Consider the following 17,868-nt stretch of genomic DNA (forward strand, 5'->3'; position numbering starts at 1 on the left):
AATAAAATGGTTTGGGTTTAAAACATGTTACTTCTTTACACAAGGTGGAGAGCAATATAAAATGAATTTGTGAAGAAAGTAAGTATTGGCAAGAATGTCAATTTACATTGAGTAGCAGCCTTGCAACTTATGACATTTTCCCATTATGTCTTGTCTTCATTTGAGGTAAAGTGCATTACCCTAAGTTTTGATATGTTGACCTGTAGCACTGCACAGAAAAAATAATTGGTTGAAATAAAATGGATCTGAAATTGCTTGCAATTGTAAGCTTTTATTTACCCACAGCATGTCCTTGGCCTCAAAGAGAAATTGGACACTGTACAAGATAACATTAAAAAGTAAGCAAAAATAATTATATAAATTCAACAAAACAAGCATCTCTGTTGTGTTCCCAAATTCAGAGTATGTTGTCCTCGTTTGCAATTGCAGATCATTATGGCAAGATTCCCCCTTGTAGTTCGGTTGTTGAGAGGTAGCCAGCTTGCACGGAGACGCCATAACATTCTAAAAAGAGAACAAAAACTTAGGTAAGTACCGTTGCTTCAGCAAAGTTACGTAAGGTTTTCTTTTAGACCCGCTGCCTTCATAAATCACCGGATCCCCCTTCAGCAAAAAGGGTGCCTTATCAGATGTTTTTAACTTAGCGTATGGTGATTGTGTCAAAGGTGCACATGTGAAATTAGGCCATTTATCAGATAGAAGGTGAAGAAAGAGAATGTAAGAGTGAAGGGCCAAGTTAGATTCAGAAGAGCAATCCAGGAGTTTCAGAATGTTGTTAGAAAAACCTGTTTTTTTCCTCAAAAGACTAGGGAATCTGAGGTTTTAATCTCTGACCACAAACATTGCCCCATAGTTTGTTTAAACACTGCCCATCTAACATATAGGATAATTACAGATGTACAAAAGTTGAAGGCAGCAAGTGTGTTTTCCCAGTTACCAAAAGCTATCACAACGTGTCACCAGTGCAAACATGAATTAAACTATCTGCGGTTCAACATATGCAGGCTTTTAGATGGATATTGGAGGGAGTTCCATTGACTATGCTTGCAGCATGCCTGCCTGTGGGAAAAAAGTTGAGACTGCCCTGGTGACCGGTACATAATGGCCTACAAGCAAGATTTTGGACCAGTGATGCAGATAAAAGTCAGAAGTAAAGCTGGAAGCACTGTGCTCTCAGTGTTGTCACCAGGTTTTCTTGTTTGAGTCCTGGATTGCTTGCATATTTGGAAAGAAGTGACTGAAGGATGAAAAAAGCAATACAAAACAGCAATAAAGGAACAGTTATTCTATGACATTACTTGCTAGGGGACCACTTAGGCCTAAAGGTTTTATCATTCAAAACAAAATGTTTAATGTTCATTATTGTTTTTACGCAAACAATTTGCAGCTTTGACCTGTATGTTAGTTTCCAGAAAGGGAAATAGATTATTTGGAATATCTTACCAAATCAAGCATCAATTTTCAGTTGATCCTTGTCCAAAGCTCTCCTCAGCACACAATCACAATCATTTCAAAATGAATAGGGGCCCATAGAACCTCCACCAGCTGCTGCATATCATTCTGCAGATCAAAATACAAAACATTATTATACATACCATCATATGTAGATGCTTTAAAGAATAAAAGTTTTAGTTTCTGGATGGCTATTTGACATTTATAAGCCCTATGCATAACATTGATCCAAAACTGGTGCATTAGTGCCAGCAATACACAGCAGCCATGTCAAAAATGTACTCCAATACCAGATTTTCCTTTTTGCAGGAAATCTACAATGCTTGTCAAAGCACACAGTTCAGCCTGCAAGTGTTAAATGGCCCACTGATTTCCACACATAGTTCAACTGTCCTACAGTGCAGTAGATTTATTTTATTATTTCTTTTTTTAAAAGGTACACTATGTGGTTAACATAAACCAATTTCTGAGCTATGCATGAGCGGATAAAAATAGAAAAGTGCCAGATAATTAAATACTTTGGGTCATGTGGTCATGAAATTGTTGCTACTTACTGGGTTTTAAAAGATAAGTTTCACTTACCTTTTTAGCAAACATTCTTAGCTTGAAAAATTATTTCTTTAACTTGTATTAATACCAGCGCCTCATGAAGACCAGTAGCAGGGTAATCTGACGAATAGCGGTAATTTCCAGAAACAACAGACATGGAGTTATAAATGGTTTATTTATGCAAAAAGGTATTTTGTAAATAGGAACATAACTTTGTAAATTCTACTTCTTAAGCATTTACTGTGACAGAATGTACAGTTGAATGTCACAACTTTTCAAATGAAATGATTCCGCAATGGATTGCATGTTAGGAAATAAATGTAATACACACACACACACACAATGTTAAAGGAAACCATATGTTTTGCCCACCTACATCCACACCATGTAATGGCATATTGACTGGTGAATATGATATATTTATTACACAGTCGCCACTGTTAGTTATAGTTAGACCAGAGTTTTCATAGGAAAGGCATTTTTTTTCCTTTTTAATACCTTTGGTACTGTTTCACACAAAAGAAAATCACTTTGACTTCGTCATTGAAAGTTATGCATCGATCCTTCAAGTGAAGGCCAAGAAAAACAAACATTGGCAAAGCCAATAGGTTTCGGCTATGCAAGAGCTTTTGGCCTTGCTAATAGGTTTTAGCAATGTTGTACACCAGAGTGGCTGATGTTCAGCATGGCTAAAAGTTAATGGGGTAAAGGAAAGTGGATTGTCGCAGAGTGGATTGTTATGGAGTAACGTAGAGTGGCATACAGTAGAGTTGAGTGGTGTGGAGCGGAGTGAAGTGTCATGGAGTAGTGTACAGTGTGTGGCGGGAGCACAGTGACGTAGAGTGGAAGGGCGTAGAGTTGAGTGGCACACAGTGGCAGAGTTGAGTGGCATAGAGTGGAGTGGCATAGCGTGTCGTGGAGTGTCATAGAGGGTGGTGCATGGAGTAGAGTAGAGTGACGTAGAGCAGAGTAGATTACAATAGAGAGATGGTGTGGAGTCGAGAGGAGTGGTGTATCATAGAAAAGAGTGGAGTAAAGTGGCACGGAGTGGCATAAAGGGAGTTGCGTAGAACTTTGTAGGGTGGAGTAGTGTCACAGAATGGCATAGAATGGAGTACAGTGTCAGTGGAACAGAGTTTAATAGAGTATCAGAGTGGAGTATCATGGAGTGGATTTGAGTAGAGCGGCCTAAAGTGAAGTGGCATAAAGTACAGTGGTGTAGAGTAGATTGGTGTGGAGTGAATTAATTTTGAGTAAAGTGGTGTACAGTGCATTGGCATAGAGTGGTGCAGAGTAGATTGCAGTGGTGCAGGGTACAAAGGAGTAGTGCAGGGTTGTCGAGTGGTGCAGAGAGCAGTGAAGTGAGTATTGTGGTACAGAATAGAGTGGAGTAGAGTGCAGTGACATAGCATGCAATGGTGTAATGTGATGCAGCTTGCAGTGGAACAGAGTAGAATGTTGTGTAGTGGTGTAAAGTGCAGTGATGCAAAGTAGTTGGCATAGATGCAGTAAAGGGGGCATTGGGTTTGAGTAAAGTGGTGTAGAGTGCATTGGACTTGGAGTGCACTGGTTTACAGTACAGTGGCTTAGCGTAAACTGCAGAGGCATAGAGTGGTGCAGGGTAGAACACAGTGTCAAAGAGTGGCTTAGAGTGCATTGTCCGAGTGCAGTGGTGTAGAGTGCAGTGGCGCAGAATAGAATAAATAGAGTGGCGTAGAGTGCAGGGATAGGGTACAATGGCATAGAGTGCAGTGGCATAGATCTTAGAAGCATAAAGTGCAGTGAAGATTTGTGTACAGTCTATTTGGCTTGATTAAAGTGGTGTACAATACATTGGAATACAGTGCAGTGGAGTAGAGTGGTGCAGAGTGGAGTGGCACAGAGCAGATTGTTTCAGTGTAGAGTACAGTAATGCAGAGTAGATTAGAATGGCGTAGAGCAGATTAGCATAGAATGCACTGGCATACAGTGAAGAGGTAGAGAGTAGAGTGTGCTGGTGAAGAGTGCAGTGGCATAGAGTGCAGTGTTACGACGTAGGGTGCCATAGAGTGGAGTGGCGTAGAGTGAAGTGGTGTAGAGTAGTGTGGGGTAGATGGCATTGGCGTAGAGTGGTGTGGAGTAGAGAGGGGTGGAGTGATGCAGAGAAGAGTGCAGTGACATGGAGTGGCATAGTGTGGTGTGGTGCAGGTTAGAGTGCAGTGGAGTGGTGTAGAGTGAGTGGGATAACATGGAGTATGCATGGTTTGATAGCATACTACCATTACAGACAACACATCTTCAATTGACAACTCGGAAATCGCCTACCTGCTGGGGGTTTCATTTTCTGCCCTGCTGCCCAGCGTTGCTGCCACCGTTCCTGTGCCTCTTTCTGCGCTGTGTCTCCCCCGCCGCCGCCACTGCATCCTGCGGCCGAGAGCGGGAGGAAACTACAGCCCCCAGACTCCCTTGCGGGTCTTGACGTCAGCTACGTGCCCGGAGGCGCTTAAAACACCGCGGCTCCCTCGGGGGAGCGGGAACCACGACAACTCGGAAATCGCCTACCTGCTGGGGGTTTCATTTTCTGCCCTGCTGCCCAGCATTGCTGCCACCGTTCCTGTGCCTCTTTCTGCGCTGTGTCTCCCCCGCCACCGCCACTGCATCCTGCGGCCGAGAGCGGGAGGAGACTATAGCCCCCAGACTCCCTGGCGGGTCTTGACGCCAGCTACGCGCCCGGAGGCGCATAAAACACCGCGGCTCCCTCCGCGTCGCGGGACGCGCGTGGGAGGCGCCGGGCTAAGCCCGGGACAAGGGCGGGACAGTCTTAGACAGTCCTAGACTGGCCGGGACTGGACTGGGCCCGCCACTCGGCCCGCACAATTATCAAAGCTAGTCGGCTGAAGTAAGACTATACCACCTATTTTATCAAAGTAGTTTTCATGCGATCGTAGTTAGCGCGCACTTATCCTGTTGTTATTTGTTTGTGTTGTATAGCAGTGTTTACTACCAACAGAAAATATGCCTAAGAAAATCGTCTCTGGAGCTTTAGATACGTTTAACACCATAGATAACTATCTGGTTCAGGTGGTAAATAAAATAAACAGTGACAGAAGGCAATCGCTAGGTTTGAGTCAATTCCCTGACCTTCACTTAGCAGGCCCCTCCACTAGTGCGCATATGACTGATACATTATCGCAAGACCCCAGCACGAACATCCCTGACACCTACCCCCTTGACGTCGGAAACCATGATCAAAGCATAGAACTGTTGGTTGACCTAGAGACAAATGCAGAGTCTGACCCCGAGTCTCAGGCGGAACTCATAGCAGAGGAATCCTCACCCTCTGTGCCTGTGACTAGGGCGGTGAGAACCTGCAGAAAAAGTCAGCCTAAACGCGGGGGACCACGGTCAGGGAGGAAAAGGGCCGCTTCCCCACCAAAGTCTAAGGAAAAAAAACAAGAGCATGAGGGAGATAACCTTAGACAAATTATAGATGATGATCTATTTAACAGGATAGCGGATATGATAGACCTAAAGATAAAGACTATCATTAAGCCACTGATTGGAAAAATTGATAAGCTTACCGCAGAGGTGAAAAGGTCGGAAGGGCTGCAACGTAAGCTAGTAGAAGAAACAGAGAATGTAGTAACCATTGGCAGTAGACACTGTGTTGGGAAATAATGGGGGTGATATAGTAGCAGATGAAGGCTTATCAGAGACCATTCCGCCAGGTCAGGCACCACCAGCTGTACCTAGTCAGGAAGCAGCAAGAGAGGCCCCTATACCCCCATCTACCGCACCAACACCGCCATCCCTAGGGGATAACCCCTCACAATTTATAGTGGAAGCCTCACCATTGGTACTGGTACTAGCGAATGTACCCATCTTACCCCCTGGCCAGACAGAATCTATTTCATCTCTGACAAGCAAGGCGTTACACTGGCTGTCAAGCAACATGCAGATGGCACATTATGGGAAAGAGCAGTTGGCAGGGGAAATTGTAATGGCGACATGGATTGGGAACAGGGAAAAAAAGTTCAAGGGGGACTGTGTAGTGTTAAATTTCTCAAACGCAGACGTGCTCCCAAATGTCCTGTCAAATATATTTCCCCCCCAACGAAGAAGTGGAACCATAATCCCTCTCACCCTAAAATTTTTCTATAGTGAGCAGCAAAACGCGATCCATCCAAATATCCCAAGACCAGGGTGGGTCACAAGAAGTAACAGATGGGGTGGGGGTTTTGGACCCATACATAATGACCATGGTATTGGCCCAGCAAATAGATTCGCTGTAGGGCCAGGTGATCATCAGAATGTGTTATTTTCTAAGACCCCTAGATCAAACTGGAATATAATGAATAGGTGGGGGGCAGGTGTCCCGGTAAACGACCGAAATGACCCCGGGATCTGTGGAAATGGGTTTGGAGCTTGGCCGGTTGATGAGCAGTTTTGGATGCGTCCCAATACCCCATTACCAAGGTGGAATGTAGCAACAAATGGATGGGGATTGGAGGCTCCACCCTATGACTGGGGGTTTGGTACAGTGAATAGGTATGGGGTTTTGGCAAACTTAAATGATTGCGATTGACGTATGGGGGGCCCAAATACGTTAAAAAAATGGATCAAGGGTCCCATGCATAATAAGCCACACCAAAGATAGGGGCAGAGGTCTTATAGATGGTATAAACATGTTTGAGACAATTAATCTGGAAGGCCGCAAAGCGCAAGTTGCTCCAGAAAGAGAAACTGCTTCTGACCAAATTGTGGGTGTGATCGTTGGTGGCTCCCTTAAGGAGAACGAGAATGTTATTGTTAATGATAATGATATTTTGCATGATCAGTTAAATGCAGTAGAGAGAGTGGGCAACTTATCGGCTAATGGAAGTCCCCACCTACGAGCAGAAGATGGGGTCCCCTTGACCGATTTTGTGGCGAAGAGAACTGTAGAAACATGCAAGATACTATGTTGGAATGTAGCGGGACTTAATTCCAAACGTAATGATAAGGAGTGGTCAAGCTTTGTCGTAAGACATAACATTATTGCCCTCCAGGAAACCTGGGATACAACTGCTAACTTTTGGTGGGATGGGTTCACTAGCTTCGTCAAGGCAGCTATTCCCAGCCGCAGCGGCAGAGCTAAGGGAGGCCTGTTATTGTTATTTTCTCTAGAATTGAAGGGCCCCCTAAAACAGATTAGTACTGACTCGCACAACATACTTATCGTAGAGAGAGAGATTAACCCCACTAGGAGGTCCTTATACATCAATTTTTATAACTCAGGGAATAGGGACAACAGCGGTAGCAATATTGCCACTTTAGACGCTATATTAAGGTCAGGCAGCCAGATTACTCAGCTTGACACAGAGTATATCCTACTAGGCGATTTTAACATTCATCCCTGCACGTTAGCATGCAGTTTAAGGGAATGGAGTGATGGTCCCGAGGGACCTCACTTTGAACATACCACAGAGGGAGAGGAGCTAGAGGACTTCCTGGCAAATTTCAACTTGTACGAACCAGAGGGGGGCCCAAGAATAGCTACCTTCACTGGCACCAATCCCGGAACCATAATTGATTATATTTTCACCACACAAGGCATTCTAAACCAGGTGCTTTCCATTGCACTGTGTTATCTCACCACAGTGATCATAACCCTGTCGTACTTGAAGTGGCTTGGGGAGATTACATGGGGCCAAATCCGGGGAAAGTGAGGTCGGACCATACTTTGCGTACCTCTGATCAGGGTAGGAGAGTTAAGTGGACTAAGGTGGTCCCAGAAAACTTCTATGCTGAGGTTTTCCCGAAAATTAAGGAACAGGTTGAGGTTTTCCAGAACCCTCGTGCCTCGGGTTGTGAAACTATAGGGGCCTTTGAGTCGATCTGTGGGCAGGTGTCGCATGACCTACTGGCTAAATCAAAGAAAGGAGAACCGAATAAGAAGCGCTGGTTCGACACCGCATGTTCAAAAGCACACAGGTCTCTGATGGTAGCTTTGAAAAAAATACCTAGGGTAAGGGGCGAGATTGTTAGGTTGAGGAAAACCTATAAGTCAGCTATAAAAATCAGACAAGAAAGCATCAAACGGGAAGCCTGGGAAAATCTCCTATCCGTGGCTGTCCTGAAGGACAGTCAGAAATTCTGGGAAATAATTAAACAACCATTCTTTTCCGACCAAAATAACGAGGCCATGGACTGTGTCATCCCAGATGACAAGTGGTTGAATCATTTTAAAAATGTGTATGGGGATAATGATCAGGCAACCCAGGATGTGTCGCTGGCCACTTTAGACGCCACTCCTATTCATTTCTATAGTACAGAAGTGGAGAAAGCTATCTTGGCCACAACCAAGTATAAGGCCCCGGGCCCCGACGGGGTGCCAGCCGATTTTTTCATACATGCCCCAAAGTTGTGGGCAGAGGTATTGGCCAGCGTCTTTACCACCATTAATAGCAACCCTACACCATCTTCCTGGGACATTTCCACCATCGTCCCCATCTTTAAAAAGGGCCAGCGGGACGACCCCGGGTGTTATAGGCCCATATCCCTCTTGGACTCGTCGGTGAAGATCTTAGGCAGAGTCCTTTTGTCCAGGCTGAGGGATAATGTCGAGAGTTGTGGAGGGTTGTCAGAGATCCAGTATGGGTTTAGAGAGAGGAAAGGCACAATCGAACAATGCTCCAACCTACACCTGCTCATATCAAAGTATACGGTGGCCAAGGAGGGGTCCTTGTTTCTAGCATTCATGGACCTCTCCTCGGCCTTCGATTTGGTGAACAGGGCTAAGTTATGGATGACCTTGCTGAAAATGGGGATCGACGAGGCATTGGTAAGATTTATGGCTTCCCTACACCAGGAGCTTTTCTCGGCCGTACGAGTCACAAATGAGGGTAGGTGCACGTCCCTTTTCAAATCCCTGAGGGGGGTAAGGCAGGGCTGCAATTGGCCCCTCTGCTCTTCACAATTTATATTAACGGTCTGGGTGCACATTTGGAGGAGAAGGAAGTCGACGTTCCGCGTGCGGGAGCAGTTAAGATCCCAGCGCTCCTGTACGCGGACGACGCCGTGCTAATTGCGCGCACGGGTGTCGGCCTTCAACGCCTCTTAAATGCCTTTGGCACATTCATGGAACAGCTTGATTTAAAAATAAATGCTAGTAAATCGCATACCATGGTGGTGGGCCGAGAAAGTAGTAAGAGGAGAACAATAACCTTTACGTGTAGAGGGGATATGGTTTCTAGAGTTTACACTTTTCCCTACTTGGGGGTACTTTTTGACCAGAGAGGAACTTGGGGTCCTCAAGTGAGGGCGAAGAGGTTGGCGGTTATTAGATCATCGTCTGCCCTCATGGGCTTTGCGGGCAGGTTAGGTGCCAGGCCCATGGAAGCGTTGTTAAAAATTTACAAGAGTAAACCTGTCGCCGTTGCGTTATATGGTTCACCAATTTGGGGCTATGTAAACGTGGAACCAATCCAGAGAGCGGAGAACAGATTCATACGGACACTCCTCTCTGTGCCGCAGTCAACACCAACTTACTCAATACACTTGGAGGTGGGCCTAGATTTCCTTACTGATGGGTTGAATATGGCTCCCCTGATCTTTTGGTTAAAGACGTGGCTTAATGAAGACCTCCCACTGAACCATAAGATCATGTCCGACGTCTTGTCCCTAGACCATTGTAAAAAGATCCCCTGGCTGGCCTATCTGTTGAAGGTATTCTCAGATTTGGGACGACCAGAGCTCTTTACTTCCCCCCAAGATATCAAGGTCCAAGACATCGATCTTGTCAAAAAGCATTTTATGGGGAGGACAAGAGCACTTCGTGAAGAAAGGGAATTAGTGAAACCATCAGTAAGGGGCCATTACTTACTTGTTAATTCATTTTCTTTAGCACCGTATCTTGGTTTCGTTACAAATCCATTCCATAGGTTTATTTTAACCAAGTTCAGGTTTAATTTGCTACATTTTTATTTAGGCACTTTTAAAACATGGGAAAAACCGGAAATAGCCTTACCCTGCAGTTGCGATCATTTCTCACCCCAAGACACCATGCATTTTGTTATGTTTTGTGGGTTTTATTTAGAGCCAAGGAAAAAATATCTGGTATCAGCTTTGAAGGAGGCGGGCTTCACACAAGTGAGACCGGCTCTGCTCTTCTTGCAATCATTGCCCAACATACATATCACCTTTTGTATAGCCAATTTCTTGGTAGCTGCAGTTAGGATGAAAAAACATACCCATTAGATCCATCGTTATTCCTTTTTAACTTTTGTATGCCTAGATTTGTTTTAATGTAAATTATTTTATTGTCATATTTTAACATGCATGAAATGTTCCTAACTCTTTGTATGAAATGTTTTTAATCTCTTTGTATGACTTTAATTGAGTCGAATAAAGATATTTTGACTGACTGACTGAAATGCCCATTACATTTGTACTGACATACAGGTTTTGCTGATAAATAAGTATGCAGCGCACAATGTATAGTAATATCCTCACCTAGTGTATGGATTTGATTGCCAACACAATTCATTTACAGGCATTTGCATTTCTATGAATAAGAACTCAGTAGGTTAATGTGCCTGCTGCCAATAGCCATATGGAACATGCAAAACAGGGTTTGCATTCTGGCATGTATATTTCGTACTTTTATCCACCTTATGGAGCCTTTATATTTGAGAATCCTTGCGTACTGAAAAGACTTGCAGTATATTTTGTGTAAAGAAAAGCTGCCAAGAATTATGGTAGCCGAAAGAAACATGGTAACTGTCCATATCTCTATTGCAAATATTTTTTAGGCAGTTCTACATAGCTCAAACTCAACCTGATAGTATACGAGCGTTTTACACGAGTACCAATCACGTTACACAAAATAATATTCATGTTTTTTAAGGTATGGGAAAATTAAGTGTTTTGCCCAGAAGCACAGGCTGTTGAACCCGCCCCCAGGACTGCATCCTTATTACCCTGCAGTTCCCAAGCCGGCAGCTTAGGCCGTAACGCCACATCCATCTTTCCCCAATCCCCGTGAAAATACCTTCCATGCAGCAGGCCAAAAATAAACTTGTGCAATACGTCTGAAAGCAACCTAAAACGAGAAAATACTATCATTTATGCATTACTTTTATTTTGCCAGTGTATTTTACATCACGTCAGCTATTTAACATCAGCGCTCTTTAAAGAACCCGAAGTAAACTGAGCTACAAGATAATCAGGAATTACATAACTATATACCAGTACATTTCAGAAAGCCTTTGCTTTAAAACGCACACATTAACAGCTTTTCTTTATAAGGGACATTTTACTTACTGATATGAACCGCCAAACTGCGAGAGAAAAATGCCCCGATACCTGCTACCATCAATCCGATCGCTGGCTCCTGAAGTATTCCGTCCCTATGGCCAGGAGCGTTGTGAAAGCGATGGAGTAAACATGCAAAGCGGGCGGAATCGCCATAGTCCCCTTCTTCAAAGTCCTCAACAACTTTCATCGGCTCTTGGAAACGGCACAGTAAAGTGACGTCATTTCCGACTACGCCGGATCTACGTGTAGCATAAAATATATTGAGATTCTATTGTTTTCTACAGAGCAAACTCTGCCCAAAGGTGTGATTTAAGTTCATTTCATAAGCCCCAGAATTACAATTGTGCCGAAGTCTGTTTTAACAGGAGGAAACCCTTGTTTAAAAAGGCTTGAGTAGATTGCTCAGTGTTATCTTTAATGAACCCCCCACCCCAATTCTGTGATGAAGTTCAGAAGGAGGCAAGTGACGCTGCCCCTGTTTGAAGGTCTCCTCGGCTCCGTGCTCACACCTCTGTAATCAATACCCGCTGTGCTGTGTGAACAGGTCAAGGCAGTGCATCCAGGAAACGCCTTAAAGTGATTGACTTCTATTCAGACTGTGCTGTCAAAAAAAAAGTGAAGGACTTGTGAACAGGCACAAGATTTAACACTACCAGAGTTGGAGTGTCGGCGCCAGCTCAATATTCTGAGATTCTGAGCAAATCACATTAAAAAAAAATCGGACCTTATGTAAAGTACTAAGTCTGAAAATGGGTTGTGACCATTGTTTTTTAATGCTTGCACAATGCAAATAGTCCCCTTTACGAATCTGTGCTTCACCGATGAACAGATGGAAGTTTAGCAGTTGAGGGTTTAATAATTTGCTTTCAGGTACCTATGGTTTGGTATTGACCACATGAAAAGGAGGCCTACATGTTCCTCAATGCAACCGAATCAGACAATGACCTATTAACGTGTGAGATCATCGTTTGTACTTCTTTTGGTTTTAAAGTCTGATGGAGCAGAGTTTCTGAAATCCACGATTTCTTATTTTTCTCTTTGCCTTTAAAGTCTGTGCTACAGGTGACAGCTTTTTACTTGCAGATACTGGAATCTTCTTCCTTTACCCATTACTGTTTTAATTCTATTTGACCTCTGTGTCACAGAGCCAAGTATTGTGCTGGTTTCCAACCTGCTCATTGTGCTACATTTATACATGGTCTCCAGTTTCACCCTTCCTAATTGAGTTATGGTTATCCAAGGCAATGGCACTGTTAACGTTTGCATGAACCACAAAGGGTCCATTGGTTAATATGTCGCAATATGTCCCAAAATCCAAACTGATTTCAAACAATGAAACATTCTAGAATGTCAAATATTGATAGTTATTGTAAAACAGAACAGGGTAAAAATTACTTTTTATCTCATTTACTCTTAATTATCCATTTAATGAGTAAGAAGCAAGGAGAGAGATGTAAGAGCTGAAAGAAGACAAAGGCCAAGAAAGAGGGTGTGGCGCAATACAAGGGGATTAACACGGTTGAAATAGGATAAAATGTGAAGGTAGAGATGACAGAGAGCGAAAGAGGTTTACAGAGGGGAAAAATGAGAACGATGAGTGAGATAAGTAAGAAGAAGGAGATGTAGAGTAAGTGGGCAGGAGAAAAGACCAATACGAGGGAGCAGAAGGAAGAAGGAGTAAGAGAAAGGATGAGGAGACCATTGAGATAAAGAAAGGAGGATGGCTTGAGAGCAAAGATTAGAGAACAGAGTAAGCAGACTAGTATAGCAAGGACTTATGATGCCTACCAGTATGGATGGTATGTGGCTTACACCTTGCAACCATCATAGATGAATCTGTCATTTTTACAGTAAATGCATATCTGGTACATAAAAAAGCTGGAATAAATCAAAAACCTTCCTTCAAATTATATGTTTTCTTAAGCACTTGTGAATTGATATTCTGCCCTTGTTTCCCTCAATTACATTGGCATCTAGGTTTTAGGCTCCAGATAGCCCATAACCAAGATGAAACTTCAACAAAAAAGGGCTGATGGCCCCTTAAGTGAGCCCTTTGTGTTGTGCTTACCCTTATTTGCGTAATTAATATTAGATGTTGAACATTTTAAGATTTTAATTTTTGTTCTTCCAATTATGATAAATAAGAATGATTGATAAGTAAGAAAAGTCAGTAAAAATACTAATCTAATACTTCATTAACACATGTTATCTTATTTATGTCAGTGGCTGAGTATTAGATATTACATGAAGTCATTGTGCAATAATCAGTACATACTCCAGAAAACACCCAACCGGTCACACTTTAAAACCAAACAAACAAAAGTGGCAAACATGCTCATAAAATAAACAGTTAATCATCCTCAAACATTTAGCAACACTCTTCTTTCTGAATGCAAAGGATCCTTGTGAAGTAATCATCTACCAGTTTTGAATCATCAAGAAAAAAGTAATCGTGTGAAGTCATCAGACACTGATTTTCAAGTCACCCTGAAATCATCAGGACGAACCTCTCTTAGAGAAGTCATCGGGTACTCATTTTCAAGTCATCCTCAAACCATCGGCCACAAGTTACTAAGCTTTGCTGATGACTTCAGGTGCTTGATGATGTCTGATGATGTGAAAATGACTTCTAATGTAGTTGGATGATCATCCAATTACTCTGGGGTGGCTTCTAAAGTAATCCTGTTGGACATGGGTAGCTACCACTGTAAATATCCCTCAGAAGAGGTTTTACTGAGACTGACTCCTCGCTTTCTTTTCTTTTCTCCTCCCTTCACACCCAGCCATAGGTTACTTATGAACCTTGTGCCTTCGTTACTGTTGAATTCAGTCTACCATAGACAACTCTGATCATATGGTACCCAGTACACGGATTTCACAGTGAGTATATGGTTACTGTTTTTGCCCCAAGCTGTACTCCCTATCCACTAGTGTAACCTATGATCCTAGAGATACCTTTCTCGTTTCTGTCTCCCTCATTCTGTAGGAGCCGTGCAGGCCCACATCCTTAATTTCCAGCACGAAGGAATCTTGCTGATGCTGGTAATTCACACTCCTCATTGTCTGTCAATTGGATTTGCTTCCCCCCTTTTTTTTAGACACACCCCACTAATCGTGTATCATTGTCCATAGATGCGCCCCCGCCCCCTCTTGGTCCTGATGAAGACCCCACCTCCAAGACGCTCAGTTTGCTGGTCCCCATAGGGGTCGAAACGTCGACTTTTTCTTTCTTTCTACATCAAACCTGGATGACAGTGAATTATTAACTGCATCAGTTGTTTATGATTTTGCATTAATTGTGTTTGCCAGAAATCTGGCAGGATAGGTCTTTGCCATTGTATGTTGATTTATATATATGCATCACCTTTCCACTGCACACCACTTGCACTGATCCCAATTTTTGCACTTGTCACTTCACGTTATATGCACCTGTTTTTCAAAAATGCAGAATGTGATATACAGTTTATCTTGTGAACCGTTGATCTATTGACAATCTTTGTCCAATTAATTAAATCACAGTCATTTACCGTATGAACTTTTTGGTGCTGTCATATTTCTATTTCTATTGACCATGTATTGGTTGTTGATACATTGTGAATAATTTCCACATCAGAAAGTATTGGCTACCGCCAAGAGGAACTGGGAGGAAAACAGTTTGCTTGATCTTTTGCAGGCAGCAAAAACAAGCAATTTGGGAGAGTTCTGGAAAATTATAGCATGTGGGGGCAAGGACCAGGCTCGAAGGACGGAGCACTATGTGAACTCAGCAGGCTGGACCGACCACTTCACTGACTTGTACTCCAGTTTTTGGCCCATTGAAGCCCCGAGTGGAGATAGAGGGATTGTTAATATCGAGGAAGTCAGTGGGGTGATCGTCTTCTCACTGAAAGAAACCGAGTATGCTATAGATACCATCAAACCGGGAAAAGGACCGGGATTAGATAGACTCCCTTGTGACTTTTTCAAACATGATAAAAAGGTATGGGTCCCATATTTTTTTGTTTTTTTTTAACATATTTTATTAAACATTTTTTACGGTTTACATCCATGTGAGAGCAGATATTTGTACTAGATACATCAGATTTCTCGGTGTAGTCAAAATAAGGAAGTCCATATTGGATTACAAATTGTACCATTGTGCGTATTTTGCAACATTATGGAATCACATTTGTCATTTCTGGGGAACGGTATAGTACACAATAAATATCACATGGTCTGATTATTACGACATATCAGAAATATTTGAACCTAATGACAGAATAATCGAGTTAAACTAATTAACCTAAAACCCTCCCCTCCCACCCTGCCCTGAACTCGTCTGCCCCTGCCCCTAGCTTGCCAGATTATCGGAAAGTCCCGCCATTTGCTCACATTGTGTCAGTACTCATTTGGATATGTAATCTTGGTGTTATGCTACCAGAGTTCTGTATTTGGGGTTCTCCTGCGTAGGTGGAAGGGCCTGAGTTATTGATAAGTTATACTGGTTCTGTACTACGGGGACTGGCACTGACGCTAGTGTCTTGAAGGCTTCCACTATTATTATCCCAATCCGTAGAGATCACTTTTTTGCAAAACCCACGGGCCTCCTCTCTCCTAATTGCTGTGCTTTCTGCACTTCCCCATCGTACCACCTCCCCGTGCCACCCATGGAGTGTTGGGGGTTGAACTGACTTCCACTGCATTGTGATAGTACGTTTGGCCATGAGTAGGTCTAGGTCTGTGAAGCGGAGTGGCACTTTCTGCTCCTTGGATCGTCGGGTTAGTCCTAGTAGGCAGTTACCTGCTGTGTGCAGCACAGGAATCCCAGTTGCAGAAGCGATCATTGTAATCACTTCTGACCAGTAATTGGCTATCACTGGGCACAGCCATAACGTGTAGCAAGTCTGCCTCCTCTCGTTTGCACCTGGGACAGTGGTGTTGCGTGGTTGGGAACATGCGCTGCAGTCGGTGTGGGGTGAGATATGCCCTATGTAGTACCATGTATTGGATTAACGTAAATTTTGCGTTTCTAGGGATTTTTTGGGGGTATTCTAAAATCATGCACCATTCCTTGTCTGACTGCTCTTTGTCTAGGTCCATGGACCATTTATTACGTAAGTCCGTCAGAGGGGTGCCAGTGTGTGTTTTAATGCCTCTGTACAGCCATTTAGTGAGGTGACGTCCTTCTCCCATTAGGTAGGTCATATGGACCAACTCGTGTTGCGCAGGTGTTTCCCTGTGCGGGGCCCAGTGTTTTTTAACGTACTGAACAATCGCAGCATGCGTGAGATATAGTCTTTCAGTGACCCTGTTGTGTCTGGCAAAGTTCCCATGGTCCATGAGGGTGCTCTCATTGAACAGGGCGCCAACTGTAGTTACACCACTCTCAGAGCCGGCAAGAAGTCTCCGCTTGGTGAGTTGGCCAGTTGGTGTAGGGATGCACAGGAGTGGTGTGTTGTCAGAGTATGGAGGCAGTGGCGTGTGTAGTGAAGGGATTTTTTCCAATACGTGAGTGCAGTGCGAAGGAGAGTCCGGATGCTGGGGGGTATAGTAGTACGCGGTAACAATAATGTGTGTAGTTCCCCTCGGTCAATTGCAGATGTTGTGTAATCTATTTCGTGCAGATTACGCCCTGCCAGCCAGTATGACAGCCATTGCAGTTGGCTCACGTAGCAGTGGCGTGGAAATCTGGTGCACCCAGGCCACCCTTGCCCGTATCCTATTGTAGCTTAGCTAGCCCCACCCTGCGGCGGCCTTTGCCCCATATCAAGTCAGTCAATGTAGTGTCCAGCGATTTGAGTGTGGGAGTCGGTATCACCACTGGCAAGTTGGTAAAGAAGTATAGCAGGCGGGGTAGGACCACCATTTTTGAGATCGCCACCCGGCCCATCACAGGGAGCGGTAGTGAGGCCCAAAATGTTACCTGTGATCGGAGTGCCCGGATAGACTTATTGAGGTTACCTTCTATAAGATCCGGAGCGGTTCTGTAAATTTGTATGCCCAAATATTTAAACGTGTGAGTAGCGACTGTTAGGGAGTGTTGCCCAAATTGGATCGCTTCTAGATGTATCCCGGGGTGGAAGAAAAAGGCATGAGATTTGTTCTCAATTATTGTGAGTCCTGAAAGTTGTGCAAAGTTAGTAAAGATGTCCGGCATTGGTGTTAGTTCTTTGGTCAGGTCATTGGCGTACAGTATGATGTCATCTGCATAGCCGGACAACAAGTGAGTGGCATATCCCAGTTTTATACCCTTCTGCGCTGCCAGCAGCCTTAGTTTATGGGCCATTGGTTCTAGGGCTAGCACAAATAGCAAGGGGGACAACGGGCAGCCCTGGCGGGTGCCCCTGCCAATCGCATATTCCCACAAAATGTGTTTACCGGTGCGAGCCCTCGCAGTGGGGGATGAGTACAATATCTTAATCCATTTCAAATAATCTGGGGGTACCCCAAATTTTTCAAGTACCTGAATCATGTATTCCCACCTAAGAGTGTCGAAAGTCTGTTTCACGTCGAATGTTATGCATCCTGCATTATGATTGTCCGGTGGAATTGATGTCATGACATGGTAAAGCCTCCGGATATTGAGAGAGCTGCTTCGCGCTGGTACAAAGC

The 17,868-nt window shown here is 43.8% G+C and overlaps 1 long non-coding RNA gene across 1 annotated transcript; it reads right to left on the minus strand.

Moving 5' to 3' along the window:
* Positions 1 to 255: 255 nt before the first annotated feature.
* LOC146805217 (uncharacterized) lies at positions 256 to 11,802 on the minus strand. The gene is made up of 3 exons (XR_014967811.1): positions 11,284 to 11,802; positions 1,444 to 1,560; positions 256 to 504 (listed from the first exon to the last, which is right to left on the minus strand). It is a non-coding gene; the product is annotated as an uncharacterized LOC146805217 (long non-coding RNA).
* Positions 11,803 to 17,868: the final 6,066 nt, after the last annotated feature.

The sequence above is a fragment of the Triturus cristatus genome, chromosome 8, assembly GCF_964204655.1.
Source record: "Triturus cristatus chromosome 8, aTriCri1.1, whole genome shotgun sequence".
Taxonomy (NCBI): Eukaryota; Metazoa; Chordata; class Amphibia; order Caudata; family Salamandridae; genus Triturus; species Triturus cristatus.